This window comes from Ambystoma mexicanum, chromosome 1q, assembly GCF_040938575.1.
Source record: "Ambystoma mexicanum isolate Mex_15411 chromosome 1q, UKY_AmexF1_1, whole genome shotgun sequence".
In the NCBI taxonomy this organism is placed as follows: Eukaryota; Metazoa; Chordata; class Amphibia; order Caudata; family Ambystomatidae; genus Ambystoma; species Ambystoma mexicanum.
In genome coordinates this window covers 700,064,208-700,076,851 of record NC_090922.1, presented here as the reverse complement: position 1 = coordinate 700,076,851, position 12,644 = coordinate 700,064,208, and the positions used below count along the sequence as shown (strand labels likewise).

The window sequence follows — 12,644 nt, the reverse complement described above, 5'->3', positions numbered from 1 at the left end:
GATCAGATTCAGGAGACGGACAACTCATTATGGTTCTTCTCACTAATTGCTTTATTGTATTTGCATAACCCTATACTAAACTTATAACCCGGATGCCTATGCGAAGAAAAGGAATCGAAAAAGGCTGAATATGTCGTTAACACAAAGGTCTATCCACTGTCTAGAAGAAACCATAATCTAGCCTGATCATAACCCTACCACTTAAAAAGAAAAAAAAGAACCTAATCAGCCTCTTGCTCAAGTGGCATTTCTCTGGCTGCATTCTGACCCGCCTAGGAAGACGTCTTTTCCGGAACAGACTTCAGATTTGTCCCCAGCCAATGTCTCTGAGCCTCTTGCCACAATTCACAGTTCCAATCAAATTATTCAACAAGTTCTTTTGGGCTTCCCGCTCCGTAGTTAAAGAAATAGTCGATGTCGCCAAGCCTCCTGGCCTGCTCTTTGTCACTGTTCAATGAGGAAAAGTCCTTATAAAAGTTGAGTAGCCAGGCCTTGTGCGGAATCATTTTGGCTCCTACCTCTCCTTGGGGTTTAGGGTTGTAGAGCCTATCCTGGGTTTGGTCTCTGGGTCCTCTAGATTCCTGCCCGTCTTGGACTCTGGTTTTGCAACCCCTTGTGGGATAATCGCTCTCCCAGCCCTGGGTTGGTCTTTTTGTCTCTCGGTTTCTCACTCCAGCTTGGGTTATGTCTGACCTCACTTCGGTTCATGTTCTCTCGTATTTCAGCCCCTCTTGGGCTATTCAGATTCTTGCCCCTGCTTGGGGTATGCAAGCCTTGTGGGATAATCGCTCTCTCAGCCCTGCGTTGGTCTTTTTGTCTCTCGGTTTCTCACTCCGGCTTAGGTTATGTCTGGCCTCATTTCGGTTCATGTTCTCTCGTATTTCAGCCCCTCTTGGGCTATTCAGATTCTTGCCCCTGCTTGGGGTATGCAAGCCTTGCCCTTGTTCCAGTTCTCTGTTGCTTCTGGCCCCCATGCACAGCTCAGATTTTCACCCTGGCTTGAGGTATGTGGGCCCTTGCTCCGTTTCAGTCTATGTGTTGCTTCAAACACTTTAGGCTTCTTAGCTTTCTCACCCTGTGTTGGGGTACTTGTGTCCCACCCTGGCACAGCGTATTTCTGATCTCACCATAGTGTGGGATATGTGTGGCCTTGTCCACCCTTCTCCTGGTGCTGTGAACGCATTGCATAACTGTAGTCTTGCAGTCCCGTTCCTAGGCAAAGGTGGCAGCACCGCTTTGGTTTGCCTGCTGTCTTCTGCGTGATCTCTGGTGCATCCTTCGTCACAGGACTTCGACAGTGGCTTCTAGCAGCGCTGTTTGACCACAGTTTGTGCAGTGGCTTCTACCAGCGCTGGTTGACCACAGTTTGGCCGGTCATTGGCAAAGCCAAGCTAACCCAGGCCTGACTGCAGGAAGCAGAACTGCGTAGGCTGTATCGCTCCTCTGTGCTCCACGCCATCTTTGTGTGACTGATTCCTGATACCGCTTCCATGGGGCTCCTAGGCTCTGGTCTACATCGAAGCTCCACAGGCAGGCGTGCATCTCTCCTGCTTGCTCTTTTGCTCCCTACCTGGTTCTTTCATTGGGCGGTTTTCACTGGAATTTTATGTCTCCTTCTGGCAAAAGACAGATTATACCATTGGTTCTCCATTTAACACCATGAATACAACACCTTAAGGAGTATGTGCTCAGGAAATCTAGCCTCAAGGTAAGTATACTCTTCTCAAGAGCACCCGGAAAGGTTAATTCCTTGCCTGGGAAGGCCCCGAGCAGGAGGGATTGCACAGATCTTAATACCAGTCCAAGTCCCGAGGTTACCAGAGTTAATGGTCGGCAGACCGAGGGATCCAAGTATTCTCCTTTGCCAACGACTGTGGGGCCCAAGAGCTTTCATACTGGATAGTCTCCTGAGGGTCATTGATCTGTGACCGGGCCTCGGCCTGAGGGGGTGCCTGCATGCAAAAGCACTACCCGGTCTATGCCAGAGGGTAGCAAGCCTACCATGTCCTCACCTGCACTTCAGCATGCACGCATTTCCCGCACCTGACAAGTCAGGACAAAATGGCGGCACCGCCAGACAGCATGGTGCTGTGTAATGAGGCACGCCCTGCCCAGCCAGAAGGCTCTCAGGGAGCTGCCCCGCCAGCGCATATGCAGGAGTTCACTACACAGGTCGAATGGCCACTCATGCAAACCCCCCAGATGCTGTTGTGCACAACCTACCCAGGACCCTCTTTGTTGGTGTGCTACACCAAGGCGAGTTATACAGTCGAGGCAGGACGCGGGCAGGCCGTAGCCCTCCACTCCATTAACCCCAGAGGCTCTGGAGTGTGCCAGTCCTGCATGTGAGGAGCAGCTCTTTGGCAAGTTTGACGCTCATGAAATCTCCACAGATGGTTGGCATCCTAAGGGGCATCATAAAGGAAATGATACCTCTGGCGCAACCTCCGGCAGCGGTCGTACAGCAGCCACCACCTGCCCCAGTGCAACACCCAGCCCCCCAGTATTCACTCTGGTGCCAACGGCACAGGCGCAGCTTCAGACTCCAGTGCTACGCACACCGACTCCTGGGCCGGCCCAGCCCCTGCCCCAGGTGCAGTCTACGCCACCTCTGACTCGACAGTTTCCGGAGATTCCACCGGCGACCCCGCCTGGTGACAGCACAGATTAGTGTGACCCCCACATCTAGGTACCAGGGCCCCAGGGACCTGTCTGATACAGACGAGGATGAAGACGCTGTCACCTCAACATCAGCCCAGGCCTTTCATGATAGGCTCACAGGGCTGGAGGAGTATCTGTGTATCCCCCACCACAGAAGGAACAGCTGGAAGCTGGGGTCCTTGCTCAGGTATTGACCATAAAATCATCCTCCAGTTCTGAAATTCCATTGCAGAAGGATGTTGAGTCACTAGCCAAAAATGGCTGGGTTAAGCCCCACTCCACTTGACCCACAAACAAGTGCCTGGATGCGAAATACTGGCAGGCCAAATAGGATACACTGCTGCTATCGGTCCACCCTCAGCCGCATTCCTCCGTCATAGCAGCGGCATCCATGTATGCCAAACCAAAGGCTTCCACGACCTCCACTTCGACATCAAATTTGCTGGGTAAGGAGAACAACATTTTGGATACCTATGGGAAAAAGATTTACTCAAACGCAGGGCTTTACCTTAGACAGGCGAAAGCCGATGCTATGCTGACCATAGCTAACCAAAGGTTTTGGCTGGAGATTGCAGAGTTCCTTCCGGATCTGCTGGTCCACAAGCAGGCAGCTTTCAAGTCTGGGTAGACCGAGGCTGATTTTGTAGCGCTTGACTTCCACTGTGGCTTGTATAGATACGGCAGGTAGAGCCATCTGTATTGCTACCGATATGCGGCAGTCGGCTTGGATGAGGAACACCAAATCCAACCCAGATAACCAGGAACATATTCTTGATCTCCCCTTGGAAGGGAGGGTGGGGGGGATTTGTTTCATTTGTCAACAGATGACAAATTGAATAAGAACAAAAACAGCTAAACTGGCTAAACTGGCCACAAAGTCTTACTGGCACAGGCAAAAACAGAAAAAGGACCTCAAACAAGGGCTTCTTTCAGTCCCCCCCCAGACACCAGCCTCGGAGGGTAAGAAGCAATGAAGTTTGCATCAAGGTCCACAGTTCGCCAGTGGGGGGGCAGGCTTGCTCTCCACATTCAGTCCAGGTGGGCTTACTTCACAGATCCGTGGATCAGGTCAGTGGTCTTACATGGATTCCGTCTTCCTCTTCCCCTGGCTCCCCCTTTCTCTCCGCCCCTCCCTCAGATCGGGACACTGACTCCCCTTGCAGAAATCTTAGCACTCATACAGAATGCTGTGGTGGAGGAGGTTCCTCTCTCTCAGAGAAGCTCTGGATTGTATTTGTGAATTTTCACAATACAATAGAAGAACCAGGCTGGCCTGTGAGACTGTCTTTCCGAAATCTTTACCTACCCCTCCAAAGTTCAAGATGGTTACGCCTTCTCCGATTTCAGAGTCTCTGTATGGGGGAGACTGGACGTGCTCCCTGGACCTCAACAATGCTTATCTTCATGTCCCTATTTGGCAGTCCCAACGGGCCTACCTCCAGTTCAGGGTGATGGGCTGCCATTTTCAGGGCTCTCCCGTTCGGATTGAACTCAGCCCCTCGGGTCACCAGGTTAATGAACTCTGTTGCTGCAGTCCTCAGGTCGGAGGGCCACCACGTTTACCTCTACCTGGACGACTGGCTGGTCTGGGGGGCGGGTCTCCATCTGCTATGCAGGATATGGCACTCCAGCCTATGGACATCTTGTACGAGGTAGGGTTCTCCATCAACCAGAGCAAGTCTCAGCTGCAGTCCACCCAGACGCTGGTCTTCCTTGGGCTGCTGTTGGATACGAGGGAGCAAAGGATTATCCCTACGGCAGTCAGGATTGGGGCCACTTTCTCAGCAGAATGACAACCACGGCCTGGTGGTTCCAGCACTTGCTGGGTATCATGGCAGCATGCCTGCTGGCTATTCCACATACAAGATACAGCTGCACCTAGCGGCCTTGTGGAACCAGGACACTGGCTCATAGGCGGCAACAGTCTCCATCTCCATCCCAGAGGCTCTCAGCCAGGATTTTTTGTGGTGGAAGCAGGACAACCTTGTGGTTGGCATGCCTTTTCTCCAGTCCAGACTGGCATGGACGATCACTACCGACTCCTCACTGGAGGGGTGAGGGGGCTACCCTGGGTGACCACTATGTACATGGGCTGTGGTCCGACAAGGACAGGGCCAGCCATATCAATCGTCTCGAATTGACGTTCATTCAGCTAGTGCTTCGGGCGTTCTTACCACTGGTTAAGGACTCAGTGGGCTGCATTCAGACGGACAGCTGCATTTTTTTAATTTCTCTTATTTTTTTATTTATTGTATATTGGTTTATACAAAATCTCATAAAATTCACTGAAACATAAAACAAAGCTAACAAATACGAATAATTTCAATAAATATTTCCAAGAAAATAAATATTTCCAAAACAATATGAACACAATATATATCAGGCTACCACTAAAATTCTTTAACACTTAACACATATTAAATCTCGTAAAATTCATTAAACATACAATGAAACATAAAGATCAAAACAATATAGTAACAGAACAATACTATCTCAATGCTTAGCAGTAAAACTCCAATTCATTCACGATTCCATAAAACATCTCATTCATATCAACATCCCACTAGACCACATTACAGATATTCGTCAAAAAGGTATTCACTCTAATCTTTAGCGACATTGATGAACCATATAACATTTCATACCAGACCTGATCCCTTTGAACATTAGATACATCACAAACACATTCGATACATCACAAACACATTTCGAGAAGTATTCAATCCTCTCCTTGCTCAACTTTGGACAAATTAGTAAAAGGTGCATTAGGGTTTCAGTTTCATATGAGCATAATCTGCATACTCTCTGGTCTTCGGGGACTAGGTTTCTCATAAAACAGATTTCCTTTGTGTTACATTACATTACAGCTAAAACAATATTTTACAAGATATTTCTCTAACTCCGGGTACCACTTCCATACTGATACAATTTGGCAATACAATTTAGAATTCATAATAACTAAATTATTGCCGACCCAGTCAAACGCTTTTATCAGCATTTTTACTTTTGATGGTTTCTCAATCAGACATTTTTCTGAAACACCAATGTTTGTAAGTATAGTTTCCACATCAATTTTAAGGTTCTGCATGAATCCTTCCATCACATTGTCACTGAATAATTTATACAGGGAGTTACTTTCACTGGTGACACATTTTCTGTATAAATTATCTTTTTACATTCCATAATGCTTTTCAGAGAACAAAGACCAAACTCATACCGAATTGCTTCCATTGGGATGCATTTCGGCAGAAACCTTTCTCCATGTTGTGGCTTCAATAGTTTTTAAATATGGTGTCAATTTATCTGGACCATATGCTAATCTAGGGATAACCTTCATGGTATAAAATTACCAACATGCTGACATTGAGAATTTTCCAAATTTCCTTTCAATTGCTCTCATTTGCCTCCCAACCTCAATAACCTTCATTTTCAAACAGTTTTTAAGAAAACTTTGCACCATGTTACTAGAGAATGAATACCCCAAGTATCGAATTACCTTTTGCAGATGAATACTTGTTCCCCCGGTGAACCAAACCGGCCTGGCACATTTCTTATTTCTTTTTCCCAAATTTATAAATACGGTTTTGTGAGGATTTATTTTTAACTTCAGTTCACCAATGAACTTCACAAAAGAATCGATAAGCCTTTGTAGGCCAATTTCCGTTCGATCAAAGAGCAAAAAGTAATCTGCAAATGCGACCCATTTTATTGCTGTTAATCCCAATTTAGGAGCCACTAATCCACTCACGTCAAGAACATCTCTCGCACCAGACACATACAAGTTGAACAAAATAGCTGCTACGGCACATCCCTGCTTGAGACCATTCATTGACTTTATTTCGTTTGACATCAACCCATCCTTGCTAAGTCTCACCTTCAATACTGTATTTGAATATAGATGCCTCAGTATATCTAATGGGCCTCTATCAATATTGAAAGACAAAATCCTCTGCCAGAGTATGGGTCTATCTACCATATCAAAGGCAGCAGAGAGGTCCATTGATGCGGCATATAACGGAAGTTGACCTGCGTTTCATGCTTTATATTGTACGGTAGAAACAAGAAGACCCCCGTCGTCAGACCCCATGCCCTTCCTGAACCCAAACTGTCTTCTGTCCAGGATACCTTGCTCATCCATCCAGCTCATCAATTGCTCTAGTACTTTGGATACAAAAATCAATCTTTGCCTCAACATTCATCAGCAACATGGGCCGATAGTTTGTAGGGCTCAGACGATTCCCTTTTTTGAAGATCAAGAGCACATACGACATTTTCCACAAAATGGGTATTGACTTTGTCTCAATCACATTTTTGAATATTAAATAGAGTATCCTTGCCCGGACGCCACCATAGACTCAATATATGACATAGCAGAGGGGGGACATGAAATATCTAGAATGTATGAGCTGCTGATGACCAAAGTGGGGAAGGAAGTGGTACAACTTAGACAGGACTGGGAAGAGGAAGTGGGTGCCCCAATGAGTGATGGGATGTGGGAGTGTGCCCAAGGATATCACAAAAAAGTGTCAAGAAATGCTAGATTACAACAGATACAATTATATATAACTCACAGGGCGTATATGACACCCCAAAGGATAGCCAAATTAAAAAACGCAGGACGACAATCATGCCCCAAATGTGACGTAGAAAACGCCAGAATGGTACACATGTTCTGGTCATGCCCAATAATAGAGAGATTCTGGGGAGAAATAGCACATAGGATGGAAGAAAAAGGGATTAAAATAGAGGTGGATACAGTGTGGGCTTTCCTGATGGGAGGGATTCCTAGACCACGTAAACTCAAGAATGTGAGCAAATTGAAAGACCTGGCGTATGTACTAGCAAAGAGAAGAATCGCAATGGGGTGAAAGGCATTTCATATACCAAGAATAGAAGTATGGTGGAAAGATGTACAGAAATGGGCAGAGGCAGAAACTGCAGTATGGCAGGAGGCAAGCAATGTTGGGGGGTTGGAAGAGGCTGGAACCTTGATAGCTTGGAAACCACTAATAGCTGAATGATTTGGGCCCATGCATGATGGGGTCAAGTGACCGGGATCTAACAGAAACCATTGAAAAGGAATCCCTACTGCAAGACGGAGAAACAGAACATGAAGGAGAGTAGGCTTGGAAGGGTGGGCCGGAATGGGTGAAACAGTGGACACGGATAAAGTGATGTATTTTCAAATACTATTACATGCACTGTAAGTTTGGTTTGTGTTGGTTGTTGAAATAAAATCAATAAAAATTGTTAAAAAAAAAAGAAATAAAAAAGAGTATCCTTGCCCACAAAAATTCGTTCTGCTTGAATATTACAAAAGACAAATTATTCGGCCCGGGAGAAGCGGACGGTTTTGCTTTCCTTATAGTTCTCCTAATGTTATAAACTGACACATCCAAAACCCATTTTACTTTTTCACTAACTGGGACCATCGCAGACGAGGAGGAAGGACAATACAGATTCTCAAAATAATCACACCACACATCTTCGCTTATGGGGTTTATGATCAATTGAGATTGAGAAACCTCAGTGCTATTAATCAAAGACCAATAGTTCTTAGAAATCGATTCTTTGATTGCGTTTAACAATGCCTCGCTATCTTTTTGATGCTGGGCAAAACGATGTTGAATCAACCATTTCTTTTATTGCTGCCGACTCACTCTCATAGAGTCTTTGGCGATTATCAGAGACATATTTAGTTTCTTCATACGACATAGTTCTTTATTCAACTGAGCTCTACGTTGATTAATTTCCAGGTCAAAAGCATGTCTATGACTTTTTTTTGGTAAAATTCCAAATGTATCTGGTTTATAAAATTTGGGCTCATCTTCTCCAATAATACACCAAAACAGTCAACTGAGTATGCAGCCATTTTAGATTCAAATGATCTTTGTGCAAAGTCATGCATCACCATATTGTTAGGTTTTGCGGTCCTTACCGGGTTCTATTTCACTCTATTGCTCCTTACGTTGACCAGACTATCAGCACAATACACGTTTCCATCCCCAGGCAATTTGTTCAACTTTAAAATTTGATTCTACATAAAACACATACAGCACTTGATCGCATACAAAGAAACACGGTAAGACTCTTCGTTGCACTAACCTAGCTGCACCTAATATGGTATAAGTCACCTTGTCTGATGCCCAGACCGGTTATTACCTCTTCTCGCTTGGGAGCGCACTCACCAATCTAGTCTTACCTGTTTATTAACATTACGAATGACTGCCTCTTCTAATGGCTCATATTTACGCTCACCATCCTCCTTGCTCAGTACTCGCATAGCGCCTGTCGCTAATCCAATTGCTCGCTACTTGCTGCACTCACCTAGTCAGACCAGCAGAACCTCTGCCTTTGAGTCATTGACTGCATATTGCACATGTACTTACCTAATCAGATTAACTGAACCTCTGCCTTTGAGTCATTTATTGCACTTTGCACATGTACTTACCTAGTCGGATTAACTGAACCTCTGCCTTTGAGTCTTAGGTTGCATCCTTGCACATGTATGCACCTAGCAAACTGTACTCAGACTGCCATCTCCTGGCGGATCCCACCTCTGCCCAGCGCAGAACCCCTCCACATACTTTCCAGTGCTCCACCACCCCATCGCACTGTCGGTCAGGACACCTGGATCACGATATGCGGCCACTGCCATCTGCTAGCCACCACATTCTTGCCACCTTCGTAGGGTTCATCATTGCCACATTGCTCTGCCCCCCCACTCCTAATACTGCTAAGACCAACCCCCGTCACTCCACCCCACTCTCTCTTACAATGCCCCCTAGCAACCCATACCTTAATGACCCTGCCCTATGGCCCCAACACTTTGCCACCAAACCTACACCTAATCAACCGTGCACGCTCCAAGTCAGGAATCTTAGACTGGGATCCAGATTGCCTCGTGCCCCTCGTGCCGCTGGCACTCAACACACACAGAACACCTCCACTACACAGAAGTCACCACCTTCCCTTAGCACCTTCACTGCCAAAGAACTCCAGGGTGCCCTCATCAATGCTAGATTTATCATGGCCCACGCGTTGGACATCTCCGACCTTATCACCACTCAAAACCTCGATTTTATAGGCATTACTGAAACTTGGTTACACGCAGCCTCTGGCCCACTCCTTGCCCTCGCCATCCCCAACGGTTACTCTATCATTAGAGCTGACCGTCAAACAACATCCAAAGGAGGTGGAGTCACATTTATACACAGAAACAACATTACACTCAGAATCATCCCCAACACTGAGCCTAGTTCCGCAGAATCCATCTCTGTGAAACTTACCCTATCTCCAACTAACACGGCTACCCTCCACCTTATCTATAGACCTCCAGGACCACTTGGCACCTTCATAGATGAGATCACGGCCATTCTGACCATCAATACCAAACCCAACACTAAAGTACTGCTTCTAGGTGACCTTAAACTGGGCCTTCTCGACACCAAGGATCACTTGGCCGCTGAAGTAGCTACTACATTAGCTAATTTAGGCTTCCTACAACGCATTGACGAACCTACCCATATTAAGGGAAGGACGCTCGATTGGATTACTGACCTTAACTGCAACACATCCATAAGTTCCAACCACGCTTGTGCCTGGTCTGACCACCACATCATCATCATCTTCCACTTACCAGCGACCAACCCTCACACTACTCCCACGATAGCTCCAGCCATTCCCACAAGGAATAAAAAAGACATCACCAAGGATAAACTCCCTCTCATCCTTCCCATCCTGAACAAATGCGTGTCCAAACATAATGACCCCACAGTCCTAGTAGATATCTTCAATCAAACACTGTTCAAAGCCATTGACAATATAGCACCGCTCCAATTACGGAAAGCCAAACAACAAGCCCATTTGAACTCCTGGTTCACCCTGCAGCTAAGAACTTTACGCAAAGAAAAACATAAGGCGAAATCACTTTGGAAGAGTCACCCATGTGACCCTAACAAAGATCGCCTCATCATCACTACCCACAACTACAAGGAAGCGATTCTACAAGCCAAAAAGGAGACCTATAACCAACGCATCGTACAAGCGGAATCTAACACTAAGGAGTTATTTAAGATCCTTAAAGAATTGGAATCCCCATCCCCTGCGCCTGACACCTGCACTAAAGACAGTAAATGGTGCAACAACATCCAAAACGCTCTCCTCAACAAAATCACCACCCTGCAATCTAAAATGAACGCCAAACAAACTACCCTACTCACCAACCCCCCCACTAAACCTTCCTATACTCCGACGGCCTCATTTACTCACGCCCCCTTTAGCTTCTCCCCACTAACCATCCCTGAGGTCGAAAACCTCATTCGCAATTTAAAACCTCCTAACTGCCAAGGTGACTCCTGCCCAGCACCCATCATCAAGGAAGCAGCACATGACCTTGCTCCTTTTATAACCACCTTCATTAACTCCTCATTCCTAACGGGTACGGTACTCAACAACTTAAAGGGCGCGTGGGTTATCCCTTTCCTAAAAAAAAAACAACTCTAGACCCTGAAACACCAACCAACTATAGACCAATTACCACTGTACCATTCCTACTCAAAATACTTGACAGAGCAGCCTACCTGCAGATCCAGAACTACTTAGAAACCAATAACCTCCTCGGCTCAAGACAATCTGGTTTCAGACCTAAGCACAGGACTGAAACAGCTTTACTTGATCTCAAAACTCAAATTGAGGACCTTAAAGACAACGGTAAACTGGCCCTTCTACTATTACTGGACTTATGTCGACACCTGAAGTCAGCAGCCCACTTCTCTGACAATGCATCTAACTGGACCAGGTCATTCCTTGACAACAGGCACATGAGAGTTTTCTCCCCTACTGCATCGGCCGATCCCACACCAGTCCCATGGTCCCCTGTGGAGTCCCGCAGGCGTCCTGTGTTTCCCCAACTCTCTACAATGTCTTCACCAAACCTTTATTTGACGTGCTTGACTTTCTGGGTGTCACCTACACGAACTACGCTGATGACACCCAGATACTCATACCCATCACTGGTGACTACATTGCTGACTCTAAAGCCCTTAATGACATTTACCTTGTCATACAAGCCTGGATGGCCCAGCATGAACTGTGCCTTAACGATGACAAAACCGAGCTTCTCATCTTAGGCACGCAACAGAGACTTGACTTAAACTGAGTCACCTCTTCGGCTCCTTTAACATTGATGGTAATCTGATTCAAGTATCTAAAGACACCAAAACTCTGGGTATATACCTGGACGCCTCCTTGACACTCACTAGACAAACCAATGCAGTGGCTGCTGCGTCTTCATACACCTGCAAATTGATCTCAGCCTGTCGCCCTTTCCTTACTGCCCAGAACTGCATTACCTTGGCCAGGACCTTGGTCATGTCCAAACTGGACTACTGCAATGCATTGTACCAGGGCACTAACTAAGGTAATCTTCTCAAACTTCAAACGACCCAAAACAATGCCATTAGAGCAGCCCTTCACATCCCCCGACCTGCCCACATTTCTGAAACCAGGAAGAACCTCAACTGGCTCTGTCGCCCAAAGGATCTCCCTGAAAGCACTGGCACTCACATACAAATGTATTAACCACCAGGCCCCCTCATACCTAGCCTCCCGATTCACTCAATATAAACCAGCACAAGCACTCAGATCTGCACAAACCCAAGGTCTTGCGATCCCTAGATTCAAACTTCATTCTGCTGGAGGCGCTAGCTTCCCTGTCCTGGCAGCCAAGCTCTGGAACACTGTACCACTCATGATCAGAACGCTACCTTCATTCAACCAATTCAAACACAAAGCCAAGCTCTGGTTAGCTACATTCCACTTATAACCGCTCCTCTGTTCTGGACGGGCTATCTGGGACCTAGCGCTGTTCTGCTCCGCTATGATTTTTGCCATGATTTGTACCGTCAATTGTATACTCTGTTTGCCTTCTGCTGGGAGTATTGTGATGATATGCCCCACGCGTAGCGTAATGCTCCATTACC

At 46.4% G+C, this 12,644-nt stretch overlaps 1 protein-coding gene across 2 annotated transcripts in view; it reads left to right on the top strand.

Annotated features, from left to right (window-relative positions):
* The window catches only part of KIFAP3 (kinesin associated protein 3), a 1,278,226-nt gene that overhangs the window by 1,166,843 nt on the left and 98,739 nt on the right, over nt 1–12,644 (top strand). The gene's annotated exons all lie outside the window — the stretch shown is intronic.